At 36.9% G+C, this 13,775-nt stretch overlaps 1 pseudogene; it reads left to right on the top strand.

The window, feature by feature from the left end:
• The first annotated feature begins 1,467 nt into the window (after positions 1–1,467).
• Positions 1,468–13,451, top strand: LOC113049930 (mevalonate kinase-like; annotated as a pseudogene).
• Positions 13,452–13,775: the final 324 nt, after the last annotated feature.

Here is a 13,775-nt window from a genome sequence, read left to right as displayed (position 1 = left end):
AAGGTTAATCTGTTAAGAAATTTTGGGTTGCCCACCCCCCCGCAAAATTTTAAGAAACATATGTTTTGCAAAACGGAAGTGAAGCCTGCTTTTAAGTCAGTTTAGATTTTAAATTGACCATGAAGAAAACATCATGGTAGCATTTATTCATGCGGGTTATTTGAACTGAAATTATTATTTTTAACCATTGTATCAGGCTGCATTTTGTTAATGCAAAATATGATTTGTTACTTTGCTTTGATTTGAATTTGGGGTGAATTATGTACTGGACATTTCTTCATAAGATTCACCCTTGGTTTCAGGTCTTTAAAAAACATTAATTGGCTGTAGTTAGAATAGTCCAGAATATTTATTATATGCAAACCCTCTTTCCATTTGTATGCCGTATATGCAAAATTATAGAGGTAAACATTGTCTGCCCAGCCTCCCCCGGCTCTCCGTTAACCAAGGCATGGAAGTATCTTCTGATGTATAGAGTCCTTTGTAGATGTGGAAAACTGGCTTTAAGCTCATGTAACTTTTTTTTTTGTATGCATTGCTGTCAATGTTAAGTTATAAATGTACTGTCCTAATGCACAAGGGCTTAGGCTGAGTCCAAAAGCAGAGTTTTGTGTTTAAATTAACAGACATTAACATGCTGTTCCCTTTGAAAGATGTTCAAGTGCTCTGGTTGGTGTTGTGGATGAGGAATGTGTTTGGCATAATGCTGTAAATGCAAAAATATTAACACGGACTGTGCTGTGTATGAAACAGCTCAGCTGAATTACATGATGTCACACAATCTTGTTCTCTCTCTGATAGGGAGGCAACAACCTTTAAAGTGTCGGGTCGCTCTTCCTTCACCTGATGATGAAGTGTCTTTTGATTTTGGTTGCACTACGTGAACTGCAGGTTGTTATATACCCAGTATATTACAAAGCAATGGCATTGTAAAGTTATCCATGTGTACAGTAATATTTCCTCTGTAAAATGTAAACTTAATTGTCGAACAAACGTACATATATTTGAATATCCAAATCTAAAAACTTTACTAAACAACAAAGAATGTGCACTGTCATTTGTTATTATATTATCAATAGAGACTCTTGATAGTATGCTGGAATAACAATAGAGCATGATACTGTATAATGCAGAGACAAAATGTATGAAACTTAAGTCTTTAAAGCGATAGTTGACCTAAAAAATGAAAATTCTGTCATTTACTCACACAACCTGTATTAGTTTCTTTCCTCAGTTGAACACAAAAGAAGATATTCTGATGAATGTTGGCAACCGTTCTTCAAAATATCTAGTTTGATGTCCGATGGAAGACATTTTTTTTTTTTTTTTTGGTGAACTAACTTTTCATTGTAAATGTGACGTACACGTTTCAAGTGATTGTTCCAGGTAAATAAGTTCATGTAACATCCCTAAGCTGTTTGCTGTATTGTAACTTACCATGCCTTTTAGAGAGGCTTATGCTCACCCATGGTGCACTGCTGGATGATATTTGAGCTGTTATCAAAACTGAAGAACCATGAGCTCCAACCAAGTCCTGTGGAGGTTAGTATGACTGAAAAAAGAAAACAATTTTTTTAATTACGTTTAAAATGAAAAAGACATTGGTGGTAGTTATCTTCAATTGTTTTTAGTTTATTAAATATTTTTTACCAACCCAAACTACGTTCATTATTCAAAGTACTGTTATGAGTATAAAATACGGCAATTTTTTTTTTCAATCTCTTTTAAACATAGAATCAGTGAGTTCCAAGGCTGAAAAGAATATTTTCATACTATTTATATTACAACACTTTTTTTTTTTTTTGTAACAGTGTAGAAGCCTTTACTGTCACAGTGGTGATCTTTTTCACACAGTCTTGCTTTGAAACTGATTTCAGAGCTGATCATAGTCAAACTTGACATTGATGTAGTCGGTTAAGATACATTGACTTAACATGAAATGATCTATCGAAAGCAATTGGGTATGAACTGAGAGAAAAGACTGAAATGGTAGAAGAGAGGTATAGCCTAATAAAACCTATCTTAGAATTTGTAATCTTATATTTTGGCTTGTGTACAAACCAGACGCTTATCAGAGAAACATGTTCCTTCCCCGAGACACAAAGCCTTAAGCTGCAGTAGGTAATTTTTGTAAATATATATTTTTTACATATTTGTTAAAACAGTCATTATGTCCTGACAGTAGAATATGAGACAGATAATCTGTGAAAAAAATCAAGCTCCTCTGGCTCCTCCCAGTGGTCCTATTGCCATTTGCAGTTACGGACCGCTCCCGGTAAGAAATCAACCAATCAGAGCTGCGGTCCGTAACTTTGTTTGTGTTCAAAATGTGGAAAAATGTATATAAGCAGCGAGTACACCATGAATCCATTTTCCAAACCGTGTTTTTAGCTTGTCCTGAATCACTAGGGTGCACCTATAATAAGTGTTTATATTCGGACTATTTTTGATTGCTTCGGGGGTACCGCGGCGGAGTAACCCAGTACCTTTGTGATTCTTCATAGACATAAACAGAGAGAAGTAGTTCCGGCTACGATGTTCTTCCGCAAGACGCAAGCAGTTCTGTTTATTAACCGCTAGAGCGTCAAAAGTTCCCTACCGCAGCTTTACATAACATTGGGTCTTGACTCAGCTAGCCAAAATTAGCTTATGATGAAGGCCGTAACTGGTGTTCTGTCACAAGATTAACCAGCTATTAGTATTTGCCTTTATAAATGTGCCAAGCAGTCAAATGATGAAGATTGTAAAACCTGGTGATGCTTTTTTATGTTCATCCATTTCACTCAACAACAGTCCACATACAACAGATGTAACAAGGTGACGCTGAAAAACACTCAGGAAAAAGGTACACAGCTTGCATTGGCTGTGAGTCTGAACCTGCGCACGTTCCTGCGGCTGCAGTCCACATCATCCGGTAAAGTGCACATCAACCTCCCCAATATTGACACATCTCTGTCCTGGGAAATAACTGCAGTCTCTTCTGGAAGGGAGTAAAGGTGAGGAAAGATGGATGTTTGATTTTTATTAAAAAGATAGTTCACCCAAAAATGAAAATTCTGTCAATGTTTCAGTCAGTATTATTTGGACCTTTCATAAGTTTCTTCATAAGTTTTAATGTTTCTTTGGCTGTTCATGGTTTCAGCAGAGCAAGGCGTTCTGAAGGAACTTGATGCAGATCTTTTGAAGAGACTGTGAATTCACAAAGATCTCAGAAGACTCCACAGACACAAGAAGCATGGCAGTGTTGGCCTTCCTCTATATGTACGTACCTGTCTGTTTTTGCAGAGTAAGAACACCATTAAACTCTGCATATATGTACTTTTTCCTGAGTTGCCCACAGTTAGGCTCCAGTGTTGCTTAATGTCTGCCGCTCTGCTGTCTGCTAGAGGAAACATATCATATCATCTTACACCACAGCAGGAGTCAGCCAGGTAACACTTCATTACAATGGATTATGGGGCTTTTATTTAGATAATGTAAGTAAGGACTGTTCCATTTGCTTTTAACTCTTTAAAAGTGATGTACAGTCATTTATTACAGGGAGTGCTCTCCTGAAACAATCTGAAGCCTTTTGGTGTCCAGTGCAGATTGTTAACAATAAGGTTACGCCAGCCTTGAAATTCAGATGATAGATTAAGTAACCAAGGACCAGAGATGAAGTCTTTGTTCTTCGTCTGTCCTCTCGAAATTTGAAAATGTGTGGTTCAAAATACACTTTCCAGAAGAAATATAGAAAAAAATGCATAACATTTAGAATTGTTTCGCTGGTCACACTCAACCACATTTAGCTGCAGTGTTTCTGCAGGTGATCAACTTTATTATTTCTTCCGCCTCTTCCTACATTATTGGATAATAAAAATGAATAAAATAAAAAAACACAAGGATTGGAATAGCTCTTTTTTTTAACCAATTATGATTTTATTTGAACAAAACAAACAAAAACACACATATTTAGAAATATTATTACTTTTTTAGTAAGTATTATTACTAAGTTTGGGAACCTCTTGCAGAATCTGTGAAAATTTGAATAATTTTCAAAAAATATGAGAGATCATACTAAATGCATGTTATTTTTTATTTAGTACTGTCCTGAGTAAGATATTGTACATAAAAGATATTAACATTTAGTCCACAAGACAAAAAAAAAAAAAAAAAAAAGCTGAAATTATTAAAGTTTACAAAAAAATTACAAAAGTTTGTGAACCCTTGGCTCTTAACACTGTGTGTGTTTACCTGGATGATCCTCGACTGTCTTTCTGTTTTGTGATGGTTGTTCATGATTCCCTTGTTTGTTCTGAACAGTTAAACGGAGAACTGTTCTTCAGAAAAATCTTTAAGGTCTTGCAGATTCTTCAGTTTTCCAGCATCTTTGCATATTTGAACCCTTTCCAGAAGTGACTGTATGATTTTGAGATGCACCTTATCACACTGAGGACAATTGAGGCACTCAAACACAACTATTTAAAAAGCTTCAGACGTTCACTGATGCTCCAGAAAGAAACAAGATGCATTAAGATCTGGGGGATGAAAACTTTTGGAATTTAAAGATCAAGGTAAATTGTACTTAATTTGTGTTCCGGGAAACATACAAGTATCTTCTGTTGCTTACGAAGGGCAGAACTAAATGGAACAAAATTATATATTAAAAAAATAAGACAAATGTGGCCATCTCCATCATGTTCAAAAGTTTTCACCCCCAACTCTTAATGCATCTTATTTTCCTTTTTAGCAATGCTGCTTCATATTTTTGTGTAAACCATTATGCACACTATTTTAGTACTGTTTATTACTAGCATGTCTTTTTTTATTATTACTATTTGTTTTAGGCTGTAGGCAGTCTACCTGTTAAATGTATTAGTATTAATGTAATTCATAATCTTTCATCTGTTGGTGTTGCAAGTGGAGTAAAGAGGAGATAGAGCTGATTAACAGGTGGGCGTTCATGGGTCAAGATCATCCACGGTAACCCTTCAGGGGTGGACAACGCTGTGAGCACATGGGGTAAAACTCAATCTTATACTGTACATTCATGGTTCTGCTTCGTTTTATTTATTTATTATTAAACTTATGCTTCATCACTTTACACTTTTTACAACAGGTGGCTTTTTAAGATACCACGCTGGTAATATAACTCCACTAAGCTGGTAAAACTATACTCGGCAAAAAGTATTTTCACGATATCATTATAAAGTTACTGTTCCAGTTCAGTTCATTTCCTCCCTAGGGTCCCCGTTCTGAGAATCCTTCTCACTAACACCAAAGTACCAGGTAGCACCAAAGTGTTTGTTTCTGGAGTGAAGGACAGAATTAATAAGGTAGTAAATGGCTCCCCTCACCTCCCCCTCCATGTTTAAAAATGTATTATTCTCGCATCACCTTCCTCCTTCCGTGGAACACAAAAGGAGATGATTTAAAGAATATCCAGTTGATGTATTCAGTACAGTACACCATGCTTCAGCATAGCACCCAAGAGTGTGAGCAAAAAACGATCATTTAAAATTGTTTACAAAATCAAGGCAGATGCTGTGTATTTCTCTTGTGCTTCACACTCCTATCCAGTAGGTGGCCAAAATTCACCATTGTTTTTGTATCCCACTCAAACCAGTTGAGCACAACCCCCCTCTCCGATGATTTCATTGGTCAACTCAATTACATAGTCATCTGTCAGAAGCGTAGACATCATCAATTCAGTTCAGAACTGAGAAACATCAATATCATGGATGGAAGAATGCAAAAAAAAAAAAAAAAAAAAAAGTTGAGAGTACATTGCAGTCAAATAGCAAGATTTTGAGAAGCAGATGTACGGTGATATCTTGCTTTTCTAAGGCTGACAGTTCTAAATGTCTTTTGATGGGACAAACTTAAGCAGATCATTTTCTTGATAAAGTGTTGTTTCCTCACCAGTGTTTGTACAGTATCTGTATTCTGTTCTCATAGTTCTTTGTGCTGTTACTTTGCAGTTTCCCTCCGTGATGAAGCCAGTTCTGGAGTCCGTCAGCGCTGTGTCCTGCGCCTGTGAACAGACTCTCACAGAGATGACCACACATGGACCTTCAGCTGAGCACTACAACATACTGGAGGTACAATCACACGGCTTGTCCTCCACAGAGAAGGTGAAACCTCTAGCAATGTGTAGTAGGTGGACATTATTGATCATTTGTGTCAGACGTTTGTTTGAAAGTTTTGGCGTAGTGTTGTGTCTAGGATCATAATGATTTCTGTTTTGAGCAGCAGCTTTTGTGATTTAATACTGTTAAAACAAGTTTGGGGTTGATACAGTTTTTTAAATGTTTTTTTTTCTTATTCTCACCAAGGCTATATTTATTTGATTAAATATTTAATAATATTGTGGAATAGCATTGCAATTTAAAATAACTGTTTTGCTTATTTTAATATTTTTTGCAAAAATAAACAAATTTCTGCAGCCATCCTTCAGAAACCATTCTATGATGTTCGTTTTCTTCTTATTATTATTAATGTTAAACAATTGTGCTGTATTGTAAAGTCTGTACCTTTAATCAATTTAATACATCCTTTCCTTTTACTCCAAGTTTATTTTTTGAAATTTGTATTTTTTTATTTATGCTTTGTTTTTTTGCCATAATTGTATTTTTGTTTTATTTTCCAGGTGAAATGTAACTAACATTACAGCAAAATCTCGCTTGTGTCATCATTTTAGTTTTTGCATGTAAATGAGGCGGTCAGAACCTTAGCTAAGACATTTGTCATACAGTCAGACATAAATATGTCTCTTGCATCTGTGTTATTTAATTGAGATGAACATGAACTATGAGTTGTATTTTTAAAAAGAATAATAATTTCTGTAGCAAATGTAGTAAGGCAAATGCATCAACTAATATTAACTAATGAGATCTTATTGTAAAGTGATAGAATAAGTATCCACTTTAATCTTTGTAAAATGTTTCAACTTTATGCATTTTTTTTTGTGTATTTAAATGACCAGTTATTTTTGTTGTAAGAAAAAAATGATTAAGCCTGTTATACTGTATTATGACAACACTTTGATAATATAATGATAATGACATATACCGTGATAAAAGCATTAGCAATTAATTACAACATGAAAATGTTGATATCCCTAGTAATTCTGTACAATCTGACTCATATCTATCATGTTTTGGACAAACAGAAAAGGTTTTGTAGAGAGCACTCTGTATCAGGATCAGTTAATTCACTGAATTCCCTCAAAACTTGTTATATTACACAATAGCAAAGATGCTATTCTGGGGTGAGACATGTGGCCTAGTAGTTTGTGCATTTACTCGTTGATTGTGGTGTCCATGAGGGAGATTCAAGTTTGAATCCGTCTCTGCCCGTAATTTTCAGAGTAAAGAAATGATCAATAGTTTTATTTAGAGAAGGCTAAATAGATGGATGGATGGATTATATTGATCTTTTTGAGATGTTTCTCTGTGTGTCATTTGTCTTCAGGAGCTGATTGATATAAACCAGCACCATCTGAACGAGATGGGTGTGGGTCAGTGGTCTCTGGACACACTGTGTAGGGTCACTCTGACCGGAGCAGGAGGAGGAGGCTGTGCAATCACTCTCCTACGACCAGGTACCAAACATGAACATTTTTATCTTTATCGCAGAGAAATAACCAGTGCTTGACCTCTCAAACATTTTTTTCTGAGTGTTGTGGGCGGTTGTTAGAGCACTGTAATGCATTTGTGTGGACAAATCGAGAACCTTCTATCAATTCTGCTTTATTAGAATTGTACCAGTCGTTGTTGTTTTTGTATGAAATGTCTTCCTGGAACCCTACGGTGAATATTTTGGATATGCTACCTGTGGTTAATCAGTCTGATTGCTGTGAACTGTTTGAAAAGTCTTCATGAGGGTGGCCCCCTGCAGACTTTGTGACTGTTAAGAGGGATTCGTGAGCTGACTCTCACTTGTCACTCTTGACTGACAAAGCTAAGGACTTGACACAGCAGCTGTCAGACTGGGCCACACTCTTTGTTTATGCCTGAAGCCACTAACGCATTGAATTTTAATCAGGATCTTAGAACCCTTTAAAAACAGCCTCCGTTAAAGAAGACAATGCTGAAGAAGCCGGCCTACGTTTGTGATGCCTAACAACTTGAGTATGTGACACTGTCATTTCTAGGCACAATTATGATTTTTGAGGTAACGTCCTCTTGCTCGTGTAATTCTCAAACAGAATTAGTCTAAATCCAAGTGTGTCCTCTCGCTCTGGTAAATGAGGTAGTTTACTACCCCAACATTATTTAAACCAAAACTGGATTCCTGTCTGTCAAAAAAGACACTGAATTCTTACTTGACACGGCAAGTGGTCTGTTTTTGTATTTTGCATGTAAAATTGCACCTAGTTACATCTTCTAAAACTCAAGAGGAACAGTATCAGCCACCTGGTGATGCACACACACACACACACACACACACACACACACACTGATTCTTGGGTTTCATGTTTAAGGGTTTGGCAGATTGTCAGACCACCTGCATATGGTCAGTGCCCCTGACACAAACAAATGTGAGCAAGTTGGGTTTCAGCTGGAACAGGGTTGCAAAGAAACTCTGTTAAGATGGTGTCGTACAAATTAGATTTTCAGTTTCCTAAATTTGTTTCCTGAACAATTTTTCACATGCTCCTGCCGATGAGTTGTGCTGTTTATGCAAGTGACATAAATTCAAATCCAATCCAATATAATATAATATATTATAAATAGCTTTCAGAAGTTTGGGGTTGATGATGTTTTTAAAATGGGTGTCTCACCAAGATTGCATTTATTTGATTGAAAATATAGTTAAAACAGTGATATTTAAAAAAAAAATTAATAATACAGTTTACAAAACTGATTTCTATTTTAATATATGTTAAAATGTAAAATGTATGTAATTTTTAGCAACCAGGCACATGATCTTCCAGAAACATTCTAATATGCTGATTTGATGCTTAAGAAACCGTTCTTACTTTCATTGTTAAGAATTGTGCAGCTTAATATTTTTGTAGAAATCGTGATACACATATAAATGCTTTTACCATCTTTTTGGGTCAATTTACTATGACCTTGCTGAATTAAATAAATAATTTATCATTATTTCTTATCTGACAATATTTAGCTGAGATAAAACTATTTGAAAATCTGGAATCTGTGGTGCAAAATTTGAGAAAATCGCCTTTTTAAAGTTGTCTGATTGAAGTTCTTAGCATTGCATATTACTAATCAAAAATTCAGTTTTGATATATTTATGGTAGGAAATTTACTAAATGTCTTCATGGAACATGATCTTTACATATTATCCTAATGATTTTTGTCATAAAAGGAAAATCAATCATTTTGACCCATACAATGTATTTTTGTCTATTGCTACAATTATACCCCAGTGATTTAAGACTGCTTTTGTGCTCCAGGGTCACATATATTATATTATATTTTGTAGATGCAGAAATGACACAAATATACCATTTAGCTTTAACTCCATGGAGCACCTGTTTCATTCTGAGTGTAATGGGGATGCTTTTGTCCTTTCTGTTGAGAGAAACAGATACTTCTGTGATTCAGAGCACCGTTGAGGAGCTGAAGAACATTTTAAAAATGTTTGTTGTATTACTTATTACTTTCAGTGTGCATGCATTGTAAAGTTTTCTAGGCCACTAGATGGCAGCAGAGTGTAAAACAGATTTAATGCTGTCAAATTTTGACAGTGTTTATTGAATGCACATAATAGATAATTCAATTAAATATGATACTAACTAAATTAATTGTAATAAATTTCAGCCTTATCATAAAAAAACTGTCATGCACATCGTTATTCATTTCTGGCCCGTCTATGTATTCCCAGCAAATGCAGTATGATCATCTCATTTGCCAAAATGTTTCTCAACAGGGATCACGTTTCCGACCAGAGCTAGCACAGCTTGGAGCATTTTGGACTAAGTACAGCCGTTGTATTATTGTCACTAAACCCAAAGTAATTACTTTTCAGTTCATTGCACTTGGTCAGAATATTTTGCACCGGAACGGTTTTGAAGCCAAGGAGGGGATGCTGGGACGCATTTGGCTGTCGACCAGACGCAGTCCAAGTTGATCTGTGAAGCGCGGTGATGAAATAAACGCTCTGCACTCAGAGTGGAGCACATTTCCCCACAGTCCCAGGAGAGGGGTGTAATTTTATTGGTGTTTTGTGAGGAGCAGATAAAGTGGGCTATCTTCAGCACACAAGACCTGGAGCTAGAGAATAGGAAATGGATTTGCACTGAGATGAATGTGTTCCTGTAAACCCAAGGACAGAGCCCCTTATGCTTGAACAAGTCAACTTTGAGAAGACCCAGGGAGGTCAGAGACACCTTTAAAAGGTTTTCCACTTATTTTCTTCTATTTTTAGCGCATTTGTATTGTTTAGGCTATTTATGTTTTGTGCAGAAAAAAGTGTTGTTTTTGTCCACGCAGTGAAGTTCATAAACTGACTTTCATTGCACATTTATGGTTTAACATTCACTTCAGGAGCTGAAACATGCCTTTTAACGATGAAGCTGTTGTGTGCAGGATGCATGTCAGTTTGATTATTTTTCCTAGTCATTTGTGTTTAAAATAATATTTTTGTATATTTTTTTCATTAATATTTGTATTCGGCAAGGATGCATTAAATCGATCAAAAGTGACTTTTAACTTAGTTTTTTTTTTTTTGAAATAAATGCTGTTTTTTTTAAAACTTTATATGCATCAAAGAATCCTAAAAAAAATGTATCATAGGAATACTACGCAGCTGTTTTCAATACTAATAATAAAAAAATATTTGAGCACCAAATCAGCATATTAACATGATTTCTGAAGAGTCGTATGACACTGAACCTATAACTGATGTAATAGTACTGTTTTAATTACTGATATTGAGCAAATTAATGCAGCCTTGATAAGACATTTTTTCAAAAACATAAAGTAAATGCATAACAGAAGTGTACTTTCTTTCTTTCTTTCTTTCTTTCTTTCTTGTGTATAGCTGATCCACACCTTTGTAGTACATTGATGTTTTAAGAGGAAATGACCGCAGCACTCTAAGGAAGTGACCTCAGACCCGAAGTGAGCCGTTGTCTTCTTGTCAGTCACAAACTGGCCACATATACCTGTACATACACACTACGAATATTGCTTTTTCTGATGCAATCAGCTCTATAAAGGGTAAAAATGAGTCATCTTCATCTTCAAATCATCTTCCCTTCCCATTTTCCCCTCTCTGCCACATTCACTTTGGCCCGATCCAATTTGGATCTCCTCCTCAGACAGATTGAGGAATCGCTTTTCAATCTCTGATCTGCTGTAATGAAAAGAGAGAGAGGACTGCGTGTGAATGCGGTAACCGGATTAGCGGAGGGAGGAGAGGGCGGCATCGGTCGTTCGAGGGAGAACAGATGAATGAGTAAAGCTGGCTTTAACCAGAAGAGGCCACCGAAATCCCCTTGACCTGCTGCTAGTCATGCGCCTCGTGTTTGTGCTGACAAACAATTCCACAAAAACGGATCCCCCAAACGGTTATCAGCTTTTCCTCCATCTATCCCGTTTTTAAAAACGAGAGCCCTTAACAATGAGTTAAAAACTATTGGCAGTTTTGAAGTCTATCCTACAAACAACTGGCAGAGGATTTTAGAGAGAAAAGGTCAGTTTGTGCAAGGGAGAAAAAAAATCTGGAATAATTGATTTCTTTCCTTCCCTCTCTCTGTTGTTTTTATTCATTTCTTTAAATGTCAGAAGGCTTTTGTGCAGACAGGTTGTTTGATTGAATGGGAACCGGCTGGCCAAGGCTGCCTTTGGTGAACCTTGACCCTCCGTGTGGCGTCCTCTGTTCGCATTCTCTGTTGTGTCGAATCCACGTCTTCGGCCCCCTCCGTAATCCCAGCTTGAATTTAATTACCACTGAGCTCTTCAATTTAAACTGCATTGATGAAGAGGAAAGAGGAGGAGGAGGGGCGAGCTGTACCTCTCTCTCTCTCCTCCCTGAGAGACACAGATGGTATTTTTGATCAATGTCATTGCAGTTTCTTTCTGTACTGATGAATAGATTCTAAGGATGGCCTGACATTATTTCAGATAACAGAGGCAGCTATGAAAAGGGGTCAAGGATGGAGAGAAAACGGCAGAGCTATTGAAATATAACAAATCAAGAATTCAGGCATTTTGCCCTTTATTCTGTATGTCTGGCTGAACGAAATGATTCCCCCTTCCATGTGTTTGTTTAACCGAAGTTCAAGAGTGACCGTTCAAGTAATGAGTCAATGTGAGGACATGATGTGTTTTTGTTCATCATTTCTCTGGGCATGTGAGCATTGCGTGGTGCTGTTGTGACTCGTTCTCTGCAGGGATGTGACACTGTGTGTGATGGATATGAACTCTGGGTTTGTCTGTGTGAGACTCTAAACAGACCGCTGGCAGCATGTCCTTTCTGTTCGAGTGACTGTCCAGCTGTGTGAGGGTCTTCTCAGCAGGCTTTGCCTTGGATAGCACTTTTACAAGGAAAATAATATTCATCACCCATCTTCATTTTACTGTCCTTTCCCTTTCCTCTTTCCATTAGTTTCCTTCTCCTTGTCCCTGTCCTGTCATCTTACCTTTCTTTTCCATTTTTTATTTCCTGCTCTTTTCCTAATTAATTTAATTATTTAATAGTTGTTATTTCCTTCTACTTCCCTGTTCCCCTTTCTTGTTCATGTTTTGTCCTTTTCTTCTTTCCTTTTCTTTCTCTGATCTTTTGTTTACTTTTCCGTCTTGTTTATTTTCCTGTCCTGTTATTTCCTCCTGCCCCTTCCTGTTTTGTCATTTTTGTTTTTCTTTCACTCCCCTTATTTTCTTTTCTGATCCTTTCTTTCTTTTAAGCTTTACCTTATCCTGTTCCCATTTTTATATTTCCTGTTTCCTCTCTTCCTTTTTCCTTATTTTCCCCATTCCTTACCTTTCCTTTTTTATGTTTTTGTCATTTTCTTCTTTCCTTTCCATCTCCTTCCCCTTCTTTTCCTATTTGTCTTTCTGTTTTGACAATTTCCTGTCCTTCTTTCCTTTTACTCTTTTTTTCTGCCCTATTATTTTCCCCTTTCCTTTTCACAGGTTGTCCTTATTTCTGATTCTTTCCTTTTCATTTGTCATTTCTTGGCCTTTTTCTGTTACATTATTCCCTTCCCTTCCCTTTCCTTTCCTTTTCTATGTTCTGTAATTACCCCTTTCCTATTTTCTCTCCTTTTCCTTTCTATTGCTTTTCTCTATCCTGGCATTTTCCTATTTCCTTTTCTCTCTCCTCTCCTCTCTAGTTCATTAGACTTATTGATTTTTAACCCTAGCAACTTTAGCAAAATCGAGGCTGGTGATATTTCACGGGTAAAGCCTGGTGCAATTCCAATTGGTGAGAAGGCTTTCGTCTTGCCCACCGGTGACCTCTCACCTTCCTTCAAGAGCTCGTGGCTCTGCAGCTGAGCAGGGCTCTTTTCTCTGCTCCTCTTGAGAAGATGCTGCAAGGGTCAGGGTCAAGGTGGTGTAAAATGAGAGTATGTGTGGGAGTTTGTGTGTCTTTCAGAGTAGAGAAAGGCATTCCCCTTCTGCCTGGCCCTGGTGAGAAGTGAGAGCAGAGGTCAGCTGACCCCATTAAGGCTGTCGGTTGTAGAAGAATCTGGCACAGACCTGCACATGTCGAGAGGATGAAGCGCGTGTGTGTGGGAGAGAGAGAGAGAGATGAAGTCCTTGTGTGAGCGCATGAATAAGTGGGATAAATCAGTGAGAACACAAGACTTCAGCTTCTTA

Source organism: Carassius auratus, chromosome 30 (assembly GCF_003368295.1).
Source record: "Carassius auratus strain Wakin chromosome 30, ASM336829v1, whole genome shotgun sequence".
Classification (NCBI taxonomy): domain Eukaryota; kingdom Metazoa; phylum Chordata; class Actinopteri; order Cypriniformes; family Cyprinidae; genus Carassius; species Carassius auratus.
Note: the sequence above shows the minus strand (reverse complement) of the source record. Positions and strands in the feature narration are given on the sequence as shown.